The sequence below is a fragment of the Orycteropus afer genome, unplaced genomic scaffold, assembly GCF_000298275.1.
Source record: "Orycteropus afer afer isolate SDZICR_OR568_19922 unplaced genomic scaffold, OryAfe1.0 scaffold00120, whole genome shotgun sequence".
NCBI classification, from domain to species: Eukaryota; Metazoa; Chordata; class Mammalia; order Tubulidentata; family Orycteropodidae; genus Orycteropus; species Orycteropus afer.
The window spans coordinates 8,380,193-8,390,248 of NW_006921707.1; positions in this window are offsets into that span (position 1 = coordinate 8,380,193).

A 10,056-nucleotide genomic window follows, 5' to 3' on the forward strand; every position below is an offset into this window, starting at 1 on the left:
CTAGACAGTAGTGACTATGTGCCTCCTTTCTGTTTTAGTTTTAGAACATTGAAAATATTCTTTCAGAATTAGTGTTCTTTAAAGCTCAGGTACGTGCTTGGTAGCGTAGTGCCTAAGGCACTTGACTGCTAACCAGAAAGGCTGGAGGTTCAAACCCACCAGCCACTCCTCGGAAGGACGATGGGGCAATCTACTTCCATAGTGATAGTACCTTGGAAACCCAAGGAGGGGTCGCTATGAGTCGGTCTGACTCCGAGGGCATATAACAACAACAACAACAACACGTGCTTGCATGCGCATGTAAAAACACACACACACACACACACATTCATACACACCAAACAAAAAAACCCAGAAGGAGCAGAACTAAACCAGGATACAGCTCTAATTTCCCCTAGTAGTGTCTGTACTGAGGTAAGTTAGCAGCTGCTTATGAAACACAGTGACATGTTTGTCAGCTGGAGAATTATCCCATTACTTCCTGGATTATTAACATTAGTTGTTCCTATCAGAGGAAGACGATAACCATCCTCAGATTTTTAAATGAGTTTGCAAATGGGTAGGACAAAAGAAGACAATATGTCTTGAGAGATAAAAGATGTATTTTTATCAGTTTTGATTTTAGTTATTCTGAGTTGTAAGCATTTCAGACTCATTATTTTGTTTTAAGCTCATGTTTTTAAAACAACTATCTCTTCTTTTAAAAAATGGGGAACATGTGTGGAGTATTTATGTAGCTAAGAACCTCTTCTTAGCTCTTAGGCACTTAAATAAAATTATAGGTAAGAGATTTTTTTTTTTTTTTTTAAGACTTTTATTGTTAAGTCTCTACCTTCTAAATAGGTAAGTTAAAAAAAGGTATCTCGTTTTTAGATGATAAGTTCATCAACATTGATTGGTATTGGTATTGATAAGTGATCACCATAGAGTTCATGGGAATTTGCAACCTAATCTGCATGATATATGTTTTTCTGTTTATGAAACTAGAGGTTTTATCAATGATAAATGCTCTGACCTAGGAGAATGGAACTGGGTTTAAAACTAATACTTGTGAAGACACATACTGGATAAATTTCCTCAGTTTGTGAGTTATTACGTTGATTTTTGAGAAAAAAGACAGATTGATTAACTTTAAAACTCAGTGTGTTGCTCAAGACCTGAAATATATGTCTGATCTGGAATCTTGATCTACTTAAGTCTCTGATAGTAATTCTCACACATAACTTAAATAGAAAGCTTAACAGATTTCATCTAAGAATCAGGCGTGTGTTGGGGAGCACTTTAAACAGATTCCAACTCACCAGCTGCTCTGAGGAAGAAAGATGTAGCAGTAAAGAAAGTAAAGGCTTTTGTAAAGATTTACAGCCTTGGACCCCAGGAGGCAGTTGTACTCTGTCCTACAGGATTGCTATGAAATGGATGTGAGTCAGAGTCAGCAGTGAGTAATTAATTCCATGTAACAACCCAGGACCAGGCTGTTTAACCTATAACCTAAGGGTAATGCCAAATGGTAGATTATAATGTAAATATGTGGTTGTAGTTGAGTGGATTCCAACTCATGGCTGCTACTAGCTGTCTGCAGAGTAAAACTGTTCTATGGGCTTATCAAAGTTTGACCTTTCAGAAGCAGATCACCAGACCTCCAAGCTCCTCTGGGCAGGTTCATACCATCAACCTTTTGGCTTGTAGTCAAGTGCTTAACTGTTTGAGCCATCCAAGAACTCCCAAAGAATGACTATAGATTCCTTATTGCTAGGTAGCTATGGGACTGGAAATCAGGAGAGGTAGAAAGAGGGGTAGAAAGATTGATTTGCAGGAAGTGGGAACTACTTTCTGGTTTCCCTTTATTGTTGAAGCTTTCCTTTTACTTTTGTGGAGGACTTTTTCTGTGTACAGAAATTCTGTTACAGAAATTTCAAATTTCAGATGGTGTTTCATTAGTTGGTAATAAAATTAATCTAGTGGATTGCAACTAGAATAAAGAAAAAAATATTTAAAGAGAATAGAAGCAATCAAAGTGGATTACATATTGTGAGAACAAATTTTGTTTCATGAACCTTTTAGTTTCATTTATAGCTGTATGTTTGTATTGAGTCATGGTGTGGTATGTATTTCTTATTGTGTGTTTTCATTAAAAACATTTGAAAACACTGTTGTAGGGCCTAGCTCACATGCTACCTTCTTTGCGAGCTCTTTGTGAGTTACACAGGCTCTTAATAATTTCTCAGTCTCTTTGCTCCACTATTATTTATTTGTTTGATGCTTTGCTAATACTTCTCTTTATTATTAATTTCTCAAGGCACATGCCTTTTCTGTCCAATTGAATTTAAACTCCTTAAAAGACCTGTGTTTTTGGCTTCTTTGTATACTGGTTGGTCTCTGATGTGATGCTCTTCACATAATACGTAATCAATAAATGTAGATGGCTGATTATGTACTTAATAAAAGCAAGCCAGATCTCAGCTCACATGTCACATTTCCAGGGACACATTTCTTTACCTGTTCCTTCCCTCCACCATAGGCTAGAGCATGTCCCCCTGTTATTGGGTCTAACTGCACTTTGCAGTGCCTTTGTAACTCTTACTGGAGCTTCAATATAAATATTTATGTGATTATTTGATTTGTTTTCTCCACCAGAGGGTAAACTTTATTAGAGTGGACCAGATCTGTTTAGCTCATCTGTACCTAGTACAGTGTTTGGCATATGGTGGACTTTCAATAAATATTTGTTGACTGACTGACTGATGGGCTAAATAAGTCTGCAGAATGACCAGTAGTAATTGGTTCTGACAGAGGCAGCAGGCCCTTTCTTGTCTGTTATCAGAAAAGAGTTTGCTAGTGGATTTGGGATGAGAAGACTTAGCCTTAATGGTTTGAATAAATTAAAACTTTGGTGGTGACATTTGCTAATTATTTTTTCTTCTGTTGTTTCCTCAGTACTTTATTTTGGTTTGTCTGTCCTTGTCTATAAAAATGGGGCACTGTAAGGAACAGCTACATGAGTGACATCTCTGGAGCGTTTGAAAAACTGTTATGGATAAAATGGATTATGTTATATGAAGTTAGTTGTGACTTTCACAAGAAAATCCTTCTTAGAATTTATAAGCTGCTTCTCCTTGATGAACCCACTGTCCTTTTTGATTAGATAGATGAGAGCTGTGAACCTTGTGTATTTCCCTCTGCCTTGGCTGACAGTGCTGACAAGAGATTTAGGTTAAAGTGCAGTAGGATTTTTTTAACATACATATTTTGGAATATATATCCTTCCCCAGCCTTTCATAACTTAACTTTCTTCTTGTTTGTTATTTTTATTTTTTGGTTTTGTGTTTTCAGGTTTCATTACACCAATATCGACCAATATCGACATTGTTGTTAGGTAGTGAGTCACTTCCAACTCCTAGTGATCCTATGTACAATAGAACGAAAGGCTGCCTCGTCCTGCAGCACCTTCACGCTCGTTGCCATGTTTGCGCCCACTGTGGCCACTGTACCAATCCATCTTGTTGATGATCTTGTTCTTTTTAGCTGACCCTCTACCTTCTCAAGCATTATGTCCTTTTCCATGGATTGGTCCCTTCTCATACCATGTCCAAAGTAAGTGAGACTATAGAAGAAATGGCCTACATTGACTTTGGAGTTGGATAGAATTCAAATTTGAATTCAAATTTCCTAGCCATGTAATCTTGGAGAATAAACTTCTCTGAATGTATTCTGATCTGTGAAATGAGATCAATATTATTTTGCTTGTTGTCTTAAGTATTATCTCAGATAATAGTCATAGCACAGTGCTTAGCACATTTTAGGTACTCAATGAGTATTTGTTCCACTTCTATCTCTTTAAGTTTGTACCTTCAAATCATTTCTGGCAGGAGATGGGTAGGATCCATGACAACAAGGGGATTTGGGTTATTAATCTTAACTTTTCTATGTTTTGAAAGTTTGGGAAAATAATCTTTTTTATCTTCAAAATTCAGAGAATAATAATCATTATATACCATTTCAGGTAAGTATTTTTTAATAATGCTGATGTATAAACTGTTTAAAGTTGCCCATGTGTAGTTCCTAGGATAATCCAGAAAACGTGCCTGCATAAGTCTTTAGAAAAATAATTTGATATACTGAGAATGTCATTTCTAGTTTCGAAAATTAAGTTTTTGCATTAGCCACTTAAAATTCAGGTCTATGTGATTTTTACTAGAATTTGTGAGGAAATAATTGCTAAAATAATTCATGTTCTATGCTACACTAGGTGGTTAAAATGCATGTAAGGAAATGTGAAATAGACTATGCTTATTTAGGGGCACAATACTGAGATATAAGTAGTGGCTATAGGAATATAATGCTAAGATTTCAATAGCAGCCAAACAGTGGGTTAGGTATACCCACACTTCTGCAGGGCCAGAAACAAGCCAAAAGTCTGGGATATATGAAATCAATAACCTGGGAATGAGAAACCAATTCTTGATGTTACAGGTAGGCAGGAGTTCAGAATGTAAACATTGGAGATAGTTTCAAATATAATATCATTGATTAAAAGGAAAACACCCCAAATCCACTGCCACTGAGTCAGTTCTGACTCATAGCGACCCTTTAGGAAAGAATAGAACAGCCCCATAGGGTTTCCAAGGCTGTAAATCTTTATGGAAGCAGACTGCCACATCTTTCTCCTTCAGAGCAGCCGGTGGGTCTGAGTCGTTGATCTTCTGGTTTGCATCTGAGCACTTTAACCACTGCCCCATCAGGGCTCCTTAAATCGTCAATAGGGTCATAGAAAGAAAACTAACAAATAGTATTTTTCTCTGGTTTCTTTCATAGTTTTTGAGTTATATGTGAACCTGAGCTTGAAGGTGTGTTCTGGAATTAATTGCAATGTAGGAAGTTCTCCTGCTAGACTCATGCTTTGCATGATATGTGAGACCTTGTTTTCCCCATCACATGATGTTTTGGTTTTTCACCAAGATTCCTGGAATTATTGTATTAGTTAATAAACTGAACATTTCAGTCTCGAATTTAACAAATATTTAGTGATTTTCAGGTGTTTTGGAAGATGCTGAGAATAAAAGACGTAAGTCCTACCACAGAAGAAGTTTGTAGTCCACTGGGGAGAAAGACCCCTGAAAAAAAATGATAACTAAATATGATGTGTGCTTGCAGGGTTAAGTGCAGAATGCTATGACTGTAGACAGGTTGGGGCAATAATTGATGTTTTATCAAACAGTTGTTTATATCTACCCACTCTTTGCTTCACTGCTGCACACACCCTTAATTGCCAGCCTTCTGGTTTGACTTAGGCAGAATGAAGAACTTCTTTTTTTTTTCCATGGCATTTTTGGTCTATGTGAAACTGTGATTATTTGTGGGAGCTCTGGTGGTGTAGTGCCTAAGGCATTTGACTGCTAACCAGAGGCTGGCGGTTCAAACTCACCAGCCACTCCTGGGAAGAATGGCTGGGCAATCTACTTCTGTAAAGATTTGCTGCCTCAAAAACCCAAGGAAGGGTTGCTATGAGTCAGAATCGACTTGAGGGCAGTTTTTTTTTTTTTTTTTTTGGGGGGGGTGGTGGTGGTTGTGGTGATTATCTGTTGAAGGTAAGTGGAAAAGTGAGATAACTATAGTGGTGATTCATTTTGCCATTGCATTTGGCATTTTTCTTCCATGTCAATTAGCCATATCAATTAGTATACTTTTTGATACTCCAAGACTTTTGGTTTATGCATATTTATTATGAATATTCTTAGATAAATGAAGCTTAATAGGAATAGATAATTTATTTTGGTTTCTAGAAATCAGACTATCAGAACTAGATGAAAGAACTACAGATCATCCTTATTTTATAAAAAGATGTGGTTTCAGCTTCTGAATCAACATATCTTTGAGAAATTCTGTAGGTAGAAAACTGGGAAAGACAGTTTTTCCACTACTTTTCTGGTAGAGATATAGAATGTATTTTTTATGCTACTGCTTCAGAAATGTCTCACTTTTATTATTTGCAAAGTGTAGTGGTTTAATATTTTGGGAAAATAACGTGTGTGGGAGAGAAAGAGCCAATCCATGCTTTTACAACTATGGATGTGAACAGGGATGATTTTGCATGCTAAAACCCTCATTGTGCTAGTAAAGTTAAGAAAATGATGGCATGATAATAAGCCCCTGTTATCTATTTAAAAATCTATATATTTCTGATGTGCTTTTAATATGTAATAATGCAGCCACTAAAGTTGCCCCACATTTCCCACCAGCTGGGGAACTGGCTTTGGCAGTAGGCCACCCTGCAGGATTTGGCCAGGAGCCAGGCCACAAGAAAAGGCAGTGTGGAAGTCATGTGAGGAGAATTAGTTAAGCTTTTAATTAACTCACCCTTTCCTGTTGTAGGGATGTGTACAGATTCATTTTTTCAATTATACTTTAAATGATCAAACTAGGCCACATATTGACATAAGCAATAAAACAGTTTACTGAGCTCTAAAGATGACTCTGCAGATGTGTAGCAAGAAGGCTTTAAAGAATACTCAGTAGACCTAGGACACTGTAGGAATTTATATGGAGACGGAAGGATCTGAGGAGTCTTGGATGGCCCAAACAGTCAAGTACTTTGCTACTAACTGAAAAGTTGGTGCTTTGAATCCCTCCCAGTAGAAAGGCCTGGTGTCTGCTTCTGAAAGGTCAGCCCATGAATACTCAATGGGGCACAGTGCCACGTTGACACCTGTGGGGTTGTGTGCATTGATATTGACTCAACACCAATAGGTGAAGGGATCTTAAAAGATCAGTTTTGTGTGGTCATATATGAAAGTGGCCACTGTTTCTGAGGTCAACTCTTTAAAAATAATAAAAATGTTTCTTATTATCACATTAAAAAAAAAAAGTCCTGAAGGAAGGCATTCTATAGCTAACTAACTAACACATTGCCATTGATGGATGTAGATTGCCCACTCTTCCTTCCTTTCTTCTGGTTAGCGTCAAATGCCTTAGGTACTACCCCATAATAACCCCAGAGCATTAGAAAAGATTGCTTAATCCAATGTGAAAGCAACGTTTTATCCGCTGAAGGAATGAAGTAGCCTATTGCCTAGTGAGGAGCTCTGGTGGCGTAGTGTCTAAGGTGTTTGACGGCTAACCAGAAGGCTGGAGGTTCAAACCCACCAGTCATTCCTCAGAAGGAAGATTGGGCAATCTATTTCCATAGAAATACCGCCTTGGAAACCAAAAGCAGGGTCATTGAGTCGGATTTGACTCGAGCAGTGAGAGTGAGTTATTGCCTAGTGCAATTACTCAGTCTGTGGAGCAGTATTTGGTCATTTGAGTCTCAGATCTTTAATAAGTACAGAGCAACACACGGTGGTAGGAATTGAGAAGTGGAGGAATCAAAGACATGGTTCCCAGCTAAGTCAACAGCTTATGACTTCTGTATTCTGTTGAGAGACTGGGGAGACAGGTGAGGAGTGTGATAAAGACAATCTCATTTTTATTTATTGTCGGGAGATGTTGCTGTTGTTTGTGTGTTACGTGCCGTCGAGTCGGCCCCGACTCATAGCGACCCCTCCTTGGGTTTCCGAGGCAGTTATCACTACGGAAGTAGGATTGCCCAACCTTCCTTCCGAGGAGGGGCTGGTGGGTTTGAACCACCAGCCTTCTGGTTAGCAAGTCAAGTGCTGTAGCCACTATGCTACCAGAGCTCCTTCGGGAGATGTTAGTAGACATTAAATGTGATATTAAAAATGATAAAAGTTGACTTCCCAACCTGTATTTTTCAAATACAAATGATGGAATTTTAAAAACTTTAGTGAATTGCTTAAAAAAAGGTCCATGCCTATATTGTCTAAAAGGTAAACAAACCTTCCTTCTCTCCTTCATTTCTTCCTCCTTTCTTCTCCCTCCCCATACATCCTATCCTATTCCTTGCATTCAGTTTGCCCCTCACAATTCTCTTTCTTCTCCTCCTCAGCATATATTTTATGTGAAAACTATTTCACGTTACAGTGGATATTATTTTAATTTTAGTTATATAGCTAATTTTTAATAGCTAAAAATTTCCTATGAAAATGTTAAATGAAAGTGATTCTTTTTAATTTGCAATAATAGCATTTTTGAGTTTATAGTTGGGCTTAAAGTCTTAGTATATATAATAAGCACTTTGCTAAACTGAAAAGTTTCAAATTCATCCTGTGAGAAGGACCCAAGGGAGAGAGAGTTAGCAAGCAATAACAAAAGATGTCAGATTTATTGTGCCCTATATTTTGAAGCACAGTAGCTAAAGCTTTGTAAAAAGACTTCCATAGAATAATAAAATGTTATAGCCAAAAAAGGTTTGAGAGATGATTTAGTCCAAACTCCTCATGTTAGAGGAATAGAGAGATGAAGTGACTTATTCCAGGTCACATAGTAAGTGAGCAATATAGTTGGTCCTAGAGTTCAGGTAGGAGTCCCTAGGTGATGCAGTCGGTTAATGTGCTTGGCTGCTAGCTGAAAGGTTTTAAGTTCGAGTCCATTCAAATGCCTGGTTATCTACTTCTGAAAAATCAGCCATTGAAAACCTTTTGGAATACAGTACTACCCTGACAACACATCAGGTTGCCATGAACTGGAATTGACTCAATGGCAACTGGTTTAGACTTCAGGTAGAATGAACCTTTATTCTGTGTCTTTTCTTTAGATAGTCTCATAAGAAATTAGAATAACATAGAAGCAAAAAATCAGTACAAATTAATACTATTGTATATTAGTTACATATTATGTCTGTACCTTTTTCAGACTTAGTTTCAAAGCAGTTTTTCACTTTGCTGGCAAGGAAATAGTCCCTTCTGTCTCGGTAGCTGCCTGGGACGGGGCAGCTGTGGAGTCCACCTCTGTTCCCAAAGCTGTCCCTCCCCCACTGCCCCATCTTGCCTTATTAACCTCTTGACTAGAAGATAATTCTTAATAACCTTCCTGTTCCTCCTGAGTAGAAACCTGAAGAGTGACGTGAATCACAATGCAAAGAGGTTATGCTGAGGCTGGGAATTAAGAGGACATGTGTGGATTGGGAGTGGAATAGGTGAGGCCTGTGTACACCAGGGCATGGGGTCAGAGGATAGGAAAGTCTGAAGGGTGAGGAGACAATTTCTAAACTTATCTTAGGCATAGCAGAGACCTAGTTGCTTCTATTCAATTCTACATAATTCAAATCTATCCTTAAAGAAATAAATGACCCTCTGTTCATGTTGCCTTATTATGCATTGTCTCTGGAAAGCATAGATTTTAGGAGATTAGGAAAGCAAATACACTTTCTTATGATTGACTAGACTGTCCCTTATTCTTTATGTTCCTTTTCAGTTTGTTCACTTCCCTAGAGTAGGTAAAGGCCATCAGATCTATAAAATTTGCATTAATGTTCTGAAATAAATGACTGATTTTGAGGAACACCTTGTAAACTTGGGAAGATGAGAAGTTCAAAGAACATCTATCTGATTCTTAAATGCCTTATTATTATTTTTTAAGCCTTGGTGTTAATGCTTTTGCATTATTAAAGTTATACATGCTTTAACAAGCACAAAAATGAGGGAAGAATATATGTTAACGATAAATCATCATCCATTGACTCACTACCCAAAGTCTGTTAATATTTTGACTTTTTTTTTTTTTTTTTGCTTGGCTTGTTTGTTCTTGTATCTTTTCTAGCTACTTCTTTTCCCAGGGTTGTATATATATATTTGTAGCATGTGGTTTTACTTAGGAATGGTGGTAGCAGACGACTCCTGGCAGCTGGAGGTTTTCTTTATTATATTGTTGTGTGCTGTTGAGTCAATTCCGACTTAATAGTGATCCCACTGGAGAGAATAGAATTGCCTCATAGGATTTCCCAGTGTGTAATCTTTATGGAGGCATATTGTAGGTCTTTTCTCCTGCATATCTGCTAGTAGGTTCAACTACTGACCTCTCAGTTAGCAACCTACTGCTTAACCATTGTGCCAATAGGGTTCCTTTTTCTTTTTCATTGCAACATCATATTCTACTGGAAGTTATACCATAATTTATTCATTTGCTTTCCTCTTATTGGAAATTTAGGTTGAGGACAGT